General features: G+C 31.9%; 1 pseudogene; it reads right to left on the bottom strand.

The window, feature by feature from the left end:
• Positions 1-3,195: 3,195 nt before the first annotated feature.
• LOC132746583 (U2 spliceosomal RNA) lies at positions 3,196-3,331 on the bottom strand (annotated as a pseudogene).
• Between the last annotated feature and the right edge of the window lie 10,817 nt (positions 3,332-14,148).

Here is a 14,148-nt window from a genome sequence, read left to right as displayed (position 1 = left end):
CCCCCCCCTTTTTAAAAAAACAAAACCCTTTTTCCAAAAAAATTTTTTTTTTTTAAAAAAAAAATTTTTTTTTTTTTTTTTTAATTTTTTTTTTTTTTTTTTTTTTAATAAAGGGGGGGGGGGGGGAAAAAAAGGGGGGAAAAAATTTTTAAAATTTAAAAAAACCAAAATTTTTTTTTTAAAGGGGGGAAAAAAAAAAATTTTTTTTTTTGTTTGAACCAAAAACCCTTTTTAAAAAATTTTTTTAAAAAAAAAACAAAAAAACCCCCCCCCTAAAAAAAAAAAAAACCATTTTTTGGAAAAAAAAAAATTTTAAAATTTTTTTTTTTAATTTTGGGGAAAAAAAAAAAAAAAAAAATTTTTTTTTTTTTTTCCCAAATTTTTAAATTTAAATTTTTCCCCTTTTTTTTTTCCTTTTTTCCCCCCTTTTTTTTTTAAAAAACCCCCCCCCCCCCAAAAAAAAATTTTTTTTAAAAAAAAAAAAAAATTTCCCCTTTTTTTTTTAAAAAAAAAAATTTTTTTTGGGGGTTTGGGGGCCCAAAAAAAAAGGGGAAAACCCGGGTTTTTCCAAAAAATTTTTTATTTTAAAATTTAAAAAAAGGGGTTTTTTTTAAAAAAATTTTGGGGGAAAGGAAAATTTATTTTTTTAAAATTTTCCAAAAAACAATTTTTTCCCCAATTTTTTTAAAATTGGGCAAAGGCCTTTTCCTTTTAAAGCATATGCCATCTTAAATTTTTTTTTTTTATTTAAAATAATTTTCCCTTTAAATTTTTAAATCAAATTTTTTCCTAACAATTATTTTAATTTTTTTTAAATTTTGAAAAATTTGAAATTCCGGTTTTTTTTTTTTTTAAAAACCCCCGGGCAAAAAAAACGCCCACTATTCGTTTGGAACAAATAGTTTTCCGAAGATCCCAGCTTTGCATTTTTTCCCGAACACCCCTTCTGTTTTTTTTTTATTTAAAAGCAAATTAAGGTAAAAAAAAAGATTACAATGAAACTGTTTGGGGGGTTTTTAAACCATTTTTCCCCCGGGTTTAAGGGCGGCCCCCGGTTTAAACCCCTTTTTGGGCTTTTCCCAAATCCTTTATTTTTAATTTTATTTGGTTTTCCCGGTCCTTTTGAAAAATTAAATAAATTTTACTTTATAACTAATTAATATAAAAAAAAAAAATTTGATAAGAACGAAAAAACCAACGTTTACCCAAATATTTTTTTAAAAAAATTGGGGGAAAAATTGGGGATACCAAGTTAAATTTTTTAAAATTTTTGTTTTCTTTGCGGAAAAATGAATAAATGGGGAAAACTTTTGGAAAAAAGATTGGTTGAATATTTTATAAAAATTTGGATTTAAAGGAAATTTTGATTGAGGACCATTTTTTTGAAAAATTAAATTGTAATTTATTGAAGATTAATAGATAATTGTGAATAAAACGGATAAATTAAAAAAAAATTTAAAATAAAAAAATTAAAAAATGGGAAAGAAAAAAATAATTTTTAAAATTTTTTCTAAAATTTAAATTTTTTTTTAAAATTTTTTTTAAATAAATTGTTTTATAATAAGGATTGTTTTATTATTGTCTTGGGTTTCTCTTTTTATATTTTTAAAAAAAACCTAATTTTTTAATTTAAAAAAAATTTAATTTTCAAAGGGGAAAAAATTTTTGTTAGTGGTTTTTTCCTTTAACGGGAGAAAAAAAATAACCTTCCGGGAAAAAATTTTCAAATTCTGGGGCAACCTCCTTAAGGAAGGACTTATCTTATTAATCTCATTGTGTATATAATACATCTACGTAAGTAGAGACAAGAAATCTCGAAAAAGCGAATAACAAAAAGGTGGAATACATCATGATACAGTTGACTGGCGCAGGTATAGCGCGAGTTGTCTGTGTTCTTGGAGATATACAATAGTGGTACTTGGTTCCAGCCCAACTGGGTACATCCATTATGTTGGTTTGGGGAACCTCGCTCATAGGTCGACGGCTTCCCAATACTGGTCAAAAATAGGCTCAATACTGGGTTATTACAAAGTACAAGACACCAGCTTATTACACATATATACACACAAAATATCATATAATTTACATAAACGCAAAATCGTAATAGAATAGAGTGAAAAAACTGATCTTATAAATAAGAGCGCTTTATTAAAAACAAAACGATACGAAACATAACTTTTAAAGAAGTTTTTCAACATGCATTTTTTAATGGAACAAAAATTTAGAAAAATATAAACATAGAATTGAAGTGACACACTAATTCAATGGACTAGAACGATCGTTGAAATTGAAAAGTTTATTATTTCATAAATATTTTCAAACATATTGGGCGATAAATAGGACAAAGTATCTCAGTGGGTGGAAGACGATTTGATCAGATGAAATAATAGAATATTAGAAAATAATTGTATGTACGGGCCGTTTAGTTATTTTTGGGGGCTAAAACGGCTCAGTTCACAATTGTTACCGATGATGATTCGATAGATGATCGATGATGATAATTTGATGCTGAGATGACCATACGACGGCAAGATAAGCACGAACCGCTATGTGGAAATAAAGATTGACGATTGACGATGAAAGATGATGATTCTTTGAAACTAGAAAACATAATTCAATCAGAATTAATTAAATCACAACAAACAATTTTTTAAAAACTGTCTAATAATTAAATAAGCAATCTGATATGTTAATAAATTTCTAGTTATTTATTTAATAAGGATTCGCTTTCATAAGTAATTATATTGTGTATTTATTATCTACAACATGGTTCTTTACTTTTAATAATATTTAATAGTAGACATAATAACAATCTTCCTTCTTTCTATATTTATAGAAAAATGATTATATTTGGCAAGCATTATCTTTAAACATTACACTCCACGGGAGACAGTAAGGGGTTGGAACTCTCTTAAGAAAAACTAATAAGGAAATAACAATATCAATACATGACTCTGGAGAACAATCATTATACTTGTTCATAACTACTGGTTTTAGGGTTTCTCCAGTTAGCGTTAAAAAGATAAATGTAGTGTATCATTAGAATGTACTCTCTCGCCCGACTTTGTCCCTTTCAGTGCGAACCGGGAAGGTTGGGCCGATTCCCGGAATCTCTGCAATATCCCACTTCGTCAATATATGGAGCTCATACCGTGGCGAGAGCGGGATGCAATGCCCCTTTATATCTAATTCATACTTGTGTCCAATAAAATCAAGTTTAATACCTCGAAGTCCCTCTCACAATTAGGGGGGAACCTATTCGGATAAATTATTACCTGAACTGAAGAACAGATACTACACTTTGATCTTAGCCAAAAGGCCGAGAAGCGATACCTCTTTGCTAGTCCCTCGGCATGCACATATATATATATACCTCATATATATATTCGAGCGAGGGCAGATATACACAAATTTTTTCTCGTACTTATTTTTCTCTGATAGTCTTCTAATCGGAAAAACTGTACTCACTCACTTTCGCTTCGACTAATTGGTTATCTAACAGTTCTCGGCGTAGCAATCAGCCCTTCCTCTGGAATCCAAGAGATCGATAACATTTATTAATATAAGTAACTTTCACTATGTTACTTACCAGTGGTATCACGCTCTCTCATAGCACATATCCACCTCGCGGCATACAGTAGATACCCGGGTATTTGTCCTCCTAGCAATAAAAACGATTGCAGACTTTACACGTTCGCAGCCCGTGCGACTCGTGGACGGATTTATCTGTGCGACGGATTACTTATCCAATGTTAATGCTTGGTTTGAAGCAACATTATGCCACGGCCCCCGGTGCTTATATTTTTTATGTTTAGATAGAAAAAATAGTACATGCCATACTAATTGACTTATATCTAATACTACCCCATTATTGCTACGAAGAGTAAATACTAACTGTTATAGACTTATCTTTTATCGCCATTTGGGCCAAAAGGCATTCCAACGATTGCGCACTTTACCATCATTCTCTTCTATTCATAAATTAAAACTAAATTCACTTTACCTACAGGGTGATAAGAAAAGATAAAACTTTACCAAGAACCTTTCGTCCATACGATTCCATGCTCCATACTCGATGAATGTCACCGTCATGGAAACTGACGTCACAATACACATTGTGACGTCACTGTTTGCTGACGTCACAGTTGAGCTTTAACTTCCCTGTATACTCACATAAATAAAACAATATCATCAACCCGCCATCCGCATTGACGTAACTCTATAACAATAACCTGATAAATGATACTAACCATAAGACTTAGCTAAAACAGCAAATCATCAATATCCATTTCTGAACTTGACTTAAGGGCCCATTTTAATTGGAGCCCTCAGTATAGTACCATGCGACTATGCATCTTTAATTTTCTAAAAGAACTGTTCATTTTTTTTTTATTATTCTCTGATTATCGTACTAGTCACTTCCTTAAAAACAAGAAAAACATGCTCCATTTGCTATATGCACAAATTATTCTGTTGATGGCAATTGGTATAATTATTAATATGGTAAATTGGTATTTTGTATAGAAGTCAAACTACTACTTTGTTTACATTTTGCTACCTTTAATGTAAATAACTGTTTCTCACTCATTTAACAATGCCACTCATCCATTAAATTTTGAACATTTATTGATAACACATGTTTAATTATTTCTATAAAACAGACATTAGATATAACCTATGACTGGATTTCCTGAGGCACTTTGCTGCCATTAAGAGGCGCGCACACACAGTCGTCTGGCATTATGAAAATTAAGAAAACTGATTTATTCAACACATCGGTTGCACCGTTGTCAGAAATTAAAGACGCAGCTAATTTACAATCGGACTACCATGAGTCCGATTTGATACTTATGATCCTAATGTTTCACAATATATACAGCCAATTCGAGCGGCTGTGGTTTGGCGGCTCAGTCTTGCGTCAAATAAATAATAGTTCGTGTGAAGTAATTTAATTTGACTCAGATATAAAATTAGTGCGACGGTACACCACAAACTTAAGAAACTAATGACAAGAATAATACACGCAGAATTGTGTTTTACTTGGACAATAATGCACACACTAAAATGGTCAATTATAGCAAAAATAATCCCAAAACACCCTGAACCGTGAGATTGTTACGCGGTATAATCTCCCTTTGTCATTTCTGTTTTAAATTAAATAGAAACTGTCTAACAGCGAGAAGACTAAAACTGTTATTCACCGGACCTAATAGAGCGTAAAACAATCATATTTCTAAAAAAGTTAGGGAGGTGAGGGGGAAGAGGAGTGTATAATACTGACACACTAATTTTTTGATATAACATTTAACATTTCATTTACTTGGTTTTCTAAAAGGGGCATCCCTTTTTTTCTCATGAACAATAATCCTAGGATTGACAACTTTGGCGTTCTTATTTATATTAAAGTACAAAATAAGAATATTCAAAATCCATAGCCGCCAATCTAATTTCCGTCATCTCAACATCCACATATTATTAAATCAAGGGAGTTCTATTGGAGGGTTACACTATCTTATTGATCTCAAGTTAATGGACACCGGCGCAAGATACAACAGAAAGGAAGATATGAGGAATTTTATCCAGATCACAATCACAACATCAACTTATCCCAAAACCCATCTCTCACCCACACCCGCCCCATCTTCCCGATCCCACCACCCACCTGACCCGGTCTTTCCGGGCACACCCTTACTTAACACGCCACAACTCTCTACTCTCCGCGCCCCACTCCAAAACCCACGCTCCCCCTCTCCACCTCCCAAATTCCTCGTACAACCACGTACCCCCCGCCGCTCCCACCCCACCACGCCGGCGTCCATACCCCACCCCCCCCGGCCTCTTGTTAACGCCCCACCCCTTCACTCTCTCCACCTACACGACTAGATTTTACTGCTAACCCCAACCCCAGCACCCCAACCAAACTCAGACAACCCCCATTCGGGCCACTGCTCGACACACCCCCCCCCTCATCTAGCCCCTCCCCCCACGACCCCCCCACCATACCGCCCCACACCCCCCACCCCCCCCCTCACCCCCCCCCTACCCCATCACCACAACCCCACGACAACCACCCCGCTTCACCTCACCCGCGGCCCCGCACATCCAAACTATTTTAACCACCTACTCCCCACACCTTTCAATTATCGCACATTCCCTTAACGTTAACGTCCCCCCCCCGCCCCCCCGTCCCCCCCCACACCCCTCCTCTTCCCTCCCCCCCGACCACACCACTTCTCCCACCACACGAAACCGCCAAAACCCCCAACACCGCCTCGAAACACCTACCACCCACCCCCCCCCCCCCTTGACTCACCCTCAGTGAACACCAAACAACGCTGCCCAGCCGGTCTTTTTTACTTCTGGACCGCCTTCGCCGCATACCCTTAACCCATTCCCACTCTTCAGAACAAAACAGCCCCTTATCGACCCGTCCTCACGGCTGCTTACCTCCATACCCCCACCCCACCCCACAACCCAGCTACACCGACCACCCCCGTCATGCTCAGAATATGTATACAAAAGACAAATAAAAGCGTGATGCAATAATGTTGTAATTATAATAACATATGAGCACCATTCCTTCCAAAACAATCTGTTTGATTCATGTTAACTACCCACTCCTTAGAAATAAACATGATTTAAATTTCAAATTTTACAGTAAGGGAGTTCGCCCAAGCAGCTAATCAATGAGCTATTTATATCACACCTTTATGCGTTTTGTGTTGCTTATATCAAAACATCGCCAGGATGCTAATAAAGCCCACTTTAACAACTTTCAATATCAACTACATATAACTAAGTTTACACGCTTTGTGGTTTTTAACAATTTTTGTGACGATTGTCTTCCCCAAAAAGACATAACACTCGAGACACTTCAACTTTCAAGATGTCTGACGCTTGAACAAATCATTTGGAATAACTCTTTTTATCTATTTTCTTCCTGTAGATAGGGTAATACATTTCGTGATAATTCCTCAGTATATTTATCAAATGAATACATAATTTTGCAATAACAGGTCTATATTTAATTAAGAATTTCATACCCCATAATACGATTTCAGAAGACAGACACTCATGCATGTGTGAAAATGTGCACGATAACCAAAAGCCAATGAGCACTTGGTATGGAAAGCCTTAACTGTCTTATAATTATAAACCTAAATGTTGTTATGTCCATATAGCAATATATTGAGTCAACCTTTCCTTATACAAAGTGCACTCATTAATATATTATGTGGATCCATCTTTATATGTAGTCAACTGAACAGATGATGTCGACGTACCTTTATATGATGTCAATCTATCATTATACGTTGTGCAATTTTGAATATATTATGTCGAGCCATCCTTATATAAGGTCAAAATAACAATATATGATGTCAATCTGTCCTCATATGATGTCAGTCTGCCATTATATGATGTGAAGTTATGAATATATTATGTGGAATAATTCTTATAAAGAGTCAGCATTATATGATGTCAACGCGTCCTTATATGATGTCAATCTATCATTATACGATGTGCATTATTTAGTATATTAAGTGAAACCATCCTTATATAGAGTATAATAACAATATATTATGTCAGTCTTTCATTATATGATGTGCAATTACGAATATATTATGTGTAATCATTCTTATATAGAGTCAAAACAACACTACATTATGTAGAACCGTCTTTATATAGAGTCAACTTAACAATATATGATGTCAACATGTCCTTATATGATGTCAGTCTTTCATTATACGATGTGCATTAATGAATATATTATGTGGAACCGTCTTTATATAGAGTCAACTTAACATTTTATGATGTCAACATGTCCTTATATGATGTCAGTCTTTCATTATACGATGTGCATTAATGAATATATTATGTGGAACCGTCTTTATATAGAGTCAACTTAACATTATATGATGTCAACATGTCCTTATATAATGTCAGTCTTTCATTATACGATGTGCATTAATGAATATATTATGTGGAACCATCCTTATATAGAGTCAACTTAACAATATATGATGTGAATTTGTCCTTATATGATGCCAGTCTTTCATTATATGCATGTTGCAGATTACCGAATATAGTATGGAATCATTCTTATATAGAGGTCAAAAACAACACTACATTATGTAGAATGTTTTATATAGGAGTCGCTTACCACATTATATACTTTGAGATTTTCCCGTGTCAACGAACGGTGCATAGTGAGAATATAGACCGAAATTTAATAACCCTTTCACGCCAGGTCGTTCACACACATAGATGCCATCGATATATGAAATTTCCATACATACAGTCACAAACACAACTGAGTAATTGACTGTAATAATGTATGCAACACAATTTCACGAGAGAAAATGCACAACGTACTATATGAAGATGCACAACCGGGTTCAAAATTGAAAGATGACAAAATATTGATAAGATTGACTGTATCATAAAGAGATCTAACCACAACTCATATATTCATAAATGCACATCGTATAATGATTGGTCGACATCATATAAAGACACATTGACATCATATATTGTCCAGTTGACTTCATATTAGGATGCATCTACATAATATATTCATGAATGCACATTGTATAAAGAAAGAGTGACACAACAACGTTCATTTTTATAATCATAAGACAGTCAAGGCTTTCCATAACTTGGTCATTTTATCTAAATGTCATATAAATTTAAACAGAAACACGAAACTATTGCTGAGGCTATGGAATCGTGCGTTAAAGATATACAAAATTAAAATTTCAACTCAAGTTAATGATTTGATTTAAAACAAGTAAAATCCATAATAAATTTAAAAACATATTTTTACGTACTTTACACATGAACACTTACTTTCCAATGTTCATAAATTCCTGAATAAAAAGTGAATTTTTCTAAACACATGTAATATTTCACGTAACAAATGTCTAAGTTCAATAAAACATACAAATATTTAACATTAAAATTGGACTGAAATATTGAATATAACTATACAATTGTTGTTGTTTTTTTTTTGCATTCAACCCAGGTTTGGTAATGTTGACATCTCTTGAAGACATAAAACAATTTTTAAATATGCACGCGTAAACCTGTTAAAGCGTTTAATTAAAATACACATGTTTTTACATTTTTTTTCTTGAAATGACATTAAACGGATATAGTTGTCCGCAAAGTACAAGGGAAGGATAGCAAATATCAAATTTAGCGGAAGTTAATGTAGAAACATGATAAAACTTTATTTGGTGCAGTTAAATATCCAGTCACGATGCGATTATTTGCTATTCTTGTTTTCTAGACGATTGATTTTTTCAAAAAGTTTTTTTGTATTTGAACTTAAAAATGTTGCAGCTAATGAATTTAAGTTCTAATACGTGTTCATTGTAAAACATTATAGACTGAGCAATAAACGTCCACATGCTTGTTAAAGCAATATAAACTAATATTTTCATCATGTTAAATACCCATTCATTTATTTTGTCCACATTATTTCTTTGATTTTATTTAATTATCCTTATGAAACGAAGCAATCCTCCGGGCGAGTGTACTTTTTACCACAGAAACATGTATCAAACATGTTTGTAGACTTTTAATAGACAAAACATTGTATTTATTATCTATTAAGCTCTGAACAATGGCGGAATATAAAGATTGGTCAAAAGGAAAGCCCTAGAAGATTTAATGTAATGATATTAAATGACATCAAAACTGATTTACCATATATGTACGAATTAACAGTATTTATGTTAATGTTTCATTATAATTGTATATGTGAATGCCCTTGTACGAGGGAGTAAATGTTTTCAATGAATATCTTGAATTTACATCGGCTACATAATGGGGTAAAACAATACAAAATAAGTAATGTGATGAAGCTACTTTATATTTATTGTATTTAGATGGAAACCTTGAAACTTGAATATTGAAGTTCAACGATTGGAACCTTTATCTGTTGTACTATTTTCCATTAAAGTTATTATAATCTTAAAAAACAAACATTGAAATACACATTTTATCTTTTAGAAAAAGAGACAAAATAAACCATATGGCCATTCCATCATTAATGTGTTTCCCGTTTCTTAGACAGTTTCATGACAATTTCTAAACGTTTATAGAATAAGGTTATTAGAGTATTTTAAATACGTACATGTAATTATGTTATCATGGGGAAAATGTGAAATTAAAATATTAAAAGATATTACAGACTGCCCTCGGGTTACTAAAATTGCATAAGAAGAATTGAGAATGACATGCCAATAACATCACTGCCTGGACAAATTATACTTTCAAATACAAGATAATGTGTACTGTTCACTACAAACCGACTATATGGGTGGTATATTTGTTATGCTTGTACACAGGTCAGTAATACTGTCGCAGGAATGTCGAATGTAACAATTACGATACCTTCACTGGAATAACTTAAGAAATTACTATGTTTAAAAACAAATCAAGACTATAAGAAGTATGTTTAATTGAACAATAAATAGAGAGAAAGTAGTAGGAATTGAATATTGTACAATTTCTTATTGGCATTTGAATATTGAAACAAACATGTTAAGTACACGACTAGATGACTTGCAACAATTCGACCATTCTACCAAATGTTCTTTGTTTTTTAATCGAATTTAAGAACATACAATGGGGTATTTTATCGAGATTTATTTTGGCATTATAACTATTAAAATTTATTAAGTCCTATATGTTATATTATAAAAGTAGTATATTATCATGATAAACAAGTGTGTAAGTTTAATGTAGCTTCGTATTATTCTTTTAATGGCTGTTGAAATACGGAACATAATATGTGATATTTTTTATATTATTATCATTACCGTATATCCGTTTTTTTTTTTCGAGTATCTAATTTTCGCTATATGTGTATGTACAGAATATCGCAAAAATTAGATTCGCTAAAATTCCTAAGTTCATTCTAATACAGGAATTTCGCGAGTTTATGTAACTTGAATTCAAACCGTATATTTACAACCAAGTTTATTTGAATATTATATTACATGTATATATTACATGATGTGGTACTGATACTAAGATATAAATTTAATTTCAAATACCAATATTCAATATTCCAGGTTATTGTGTATTAAATGTTGTTATAATACATGGAAAAAGGTTCAGTGCAAAAGTATTGAGACATATATTTTAGTTTGTTCAACTGATTGTCCAATATGATAAGATACTTCACACGTTGCATATAGCTATAAAAACATACTAGGCATCTTAATATGCATAATGATAACTCTAAGGAATGATGTAGTAATAAGTGTGAATTTGTATAAGATGCATCAACAGAAAACTTAACAACACAGTTTCACTTGTAGAAATAAATCTCAGAAAATTAAAGTGGTGTCCTATTGTCAGCAGCAAAATGCAAAAAAAAGAAACATGTATGACACAATCGCTAAAATTATATTCGTTCATATTAGATTGCTGCAAAAGTCGCAAAAATTGTCACAAGCAAAAATAACCTGATATACGGTTATTTGTTAAAACAGAATTCGACAGAACAAATTATCAATCATAATCACTGATTTTTCCGTGTATGTGATCTTTGTGATATGTTTTTTATGATACATTTCATCATAAACATCTTTACGCTAATCACTTTGATTTTTTGTCAGCTTAAGATATTCATAATTATAACAAACTATTATCTGGAACAATCTTACACTCTGCTAATGAATATCACATTATGGTTAAGAGATAACTGGTCAACAATTGAATAACAGACAATATTACAATAGTTTGTATTTCCTTATGTCTTGCAAATTAAAGCATGCAAGCATTAAACATTTAAATTGAAAGGTATGAATTGTATATGAAAAGTGTTTTCAGAATTTAGTTATAAAGGTTAATTACACGTGTACGGCTGCAGAAATCAATTTTAAGACATTCTAAAGTTCATACATAAATATTCATATAGTAGTTTTGAACCAATCAAATATTTCTCGCTAGATGTACAGATATCTTTCACTTTAATTATAATAATATGAAAATAGAATATTCTTATAACCATCTATTGGCACAGCTAGTCCTATCTGCTATCATCATGGCTTCATTTAAATAATTAAAATGAACGAAATAGGTAAGCACGCATGAATATTAGTCATTCGCCTTAATAATTTCACATCATCGAGAGCGGTTCAATTAGGTTCAAAATGTAAACATATTTACTTTGAAAGCATTTTATGCGTGGTGGCACCTTTTAGAATATATACTTTTCACATTGAATAAAAAATACCTTGATTACATAAAAGCTTAAACTTTAAGCTTATTTTATAAGCAAAGCAGCCGGTGCCTGCACTAGACTTTACAAGAATTTTTTTTAAATAAGTGCTCTGGATTTAATATATGAATTTATGAAACCAATTTTGATGTCGCACTTCACGTGTTCTTTTATGTACATAATCCATTTAACCGTTTGTGTTGTTAGAGTTATTTCTTCAATGTAAGAAAAGTGAACTGTTCCAGATTACATTGTATGTACGCTATGCTATTGTCCGCTTAGACATTTAACTGCTCTGAATTATATTTTCAAAACTACTTTCGAATTCAAATATCTAAATGACCTTGAGACATCTTTCAAGGTTTGTTTGGAACATTTTCAGACAAAGCAACTGTTTGAGTATATCTTAGTACTTAAGTACTTAAATGATACCACCTAAAACTCAACTATGCAAGCATGACCTTCAATGAAAATTTAAATGCTTGTTAGTTGGAAATGTTATGAGATTCCAAGAAATTACTGAATTAAAGCACAATTAATATTTTACTCGGATACTATATTCTAAAGTGAATTAATTCATTCTTTTTTGCTTAATTGATTTTATTGTCTCATTAAAATAAGGATGTGATCTATAAATGGTGTATATTTCTAATACAGAAAAAAAACTACAAGGCTTGCTTAATATTTCATCTGAGTGCTATTTTAGTTATCAGATCCACCTAGGTCATTGATCAGGAAACGTTTAGAGTTTATAATAAATTATTTTAAAGCGCTTATGACTTAAATAGATAATTTGTGATCCTCAAGCGAAAGGGATGTAAGAGATCTTTTACTCAAATTTTATCAACTCTCATGAACCGAAGTAAAGACCCTTTAAAACGCGTACGATTGTTCAAATCTTTTAAGAAAATTGTTTTGCTTTTTATGTTGTTCTATCGCAATAATGTAAATTATATGCTAAGGAATATAATTAAAATGTTCAATCGACCGCTTTGTCATGTGTAAATATTGTGTTTTCAGTTTTGTTAAACCATAACTGTAGATTACTCCGTTTTTTCTTATTTGTTTTAAGTCCTGATAATTAAGGACTACTGTACTTGTCAATACATTTCTATGCCTGATCAATACACTTGAAACTGAAGCCGTGTCGTTTCAAAGAATACAGATTGACTTTGAAGGGCAATAATGATATATTATCTTATTATTTACAAAACATGTCCGACTTTTATCTTCATTTTTGACCAATCAATAAAATCGTTTACTTTACATATTATTTATCTTTCAGTGATAACATTTTCCCTTGTAACTGACATGCCGTTTTTGAAAATGCAACATGTATGTTTTACATCTCTGTAGGTTTACTTTTGGATTGAGATGTTTTATTTCATTTAGTTTTTAAAAGTCTTTAATAATATTTATCGAATTGTTTTATTTATTGAACGTGCGTACGTAAACACAATATCAGGATACCAGTATAGCGGAATAAATAAAATCATGTATTAAATTATTGTACAATGATTGTCTAATGAACTAATATATATAAAAGTGATATTCACCGTTAGAATGTCATGTTGGCTGACGTGATAGCAAACTATAATTTTAAAACGACAATAATACATGATTCATTTTTTTAAAGTTATATTTGGTCAAATGCCTGATTATGATGGTAATTTGCATTTTCCGTTATCGTCCATGAGCGGGCTCAATCAAACCGAGAGCCTGCATCATTTTCATTTTTGTCGTTTTGGGCGTTCTTTGGGGTTCCGTTTTCTTTTTCCATTGAAATATAACGCATATACTATGTTATTGAATATAATGCTTTTAATAAAAAGAAATGTTGATGATTATTAAAGTTATGTCATGAAAAAAGCATAATCATTAAGATGAATTTCATTTTATTAGATTATATGATC

Source organism: Ruditapes philippinarum, unplaced genomic scaffold (genome assembly GCF_026571515.1).
Source record: "Ruditapes philippinarum isolate M1 unplaced genomic scaffold, ASM2657151v2 ctg22334_1_1_1_1, whole genome shotgun sequence".
In the NCBI taxonomy this organism is placed as follows: domain Eukaryota; kingdom Metazoa; phylum Mollusca; class Bivalvia; order Venerida; family Veneridae; genus Ruditapes; species Ruditapes philippinarum.
The sequence above is the reverse complement of the archived record's forward strand: the minus strand, read 5'-3'. Positions and strand labels throughout refer to the sequence as shown.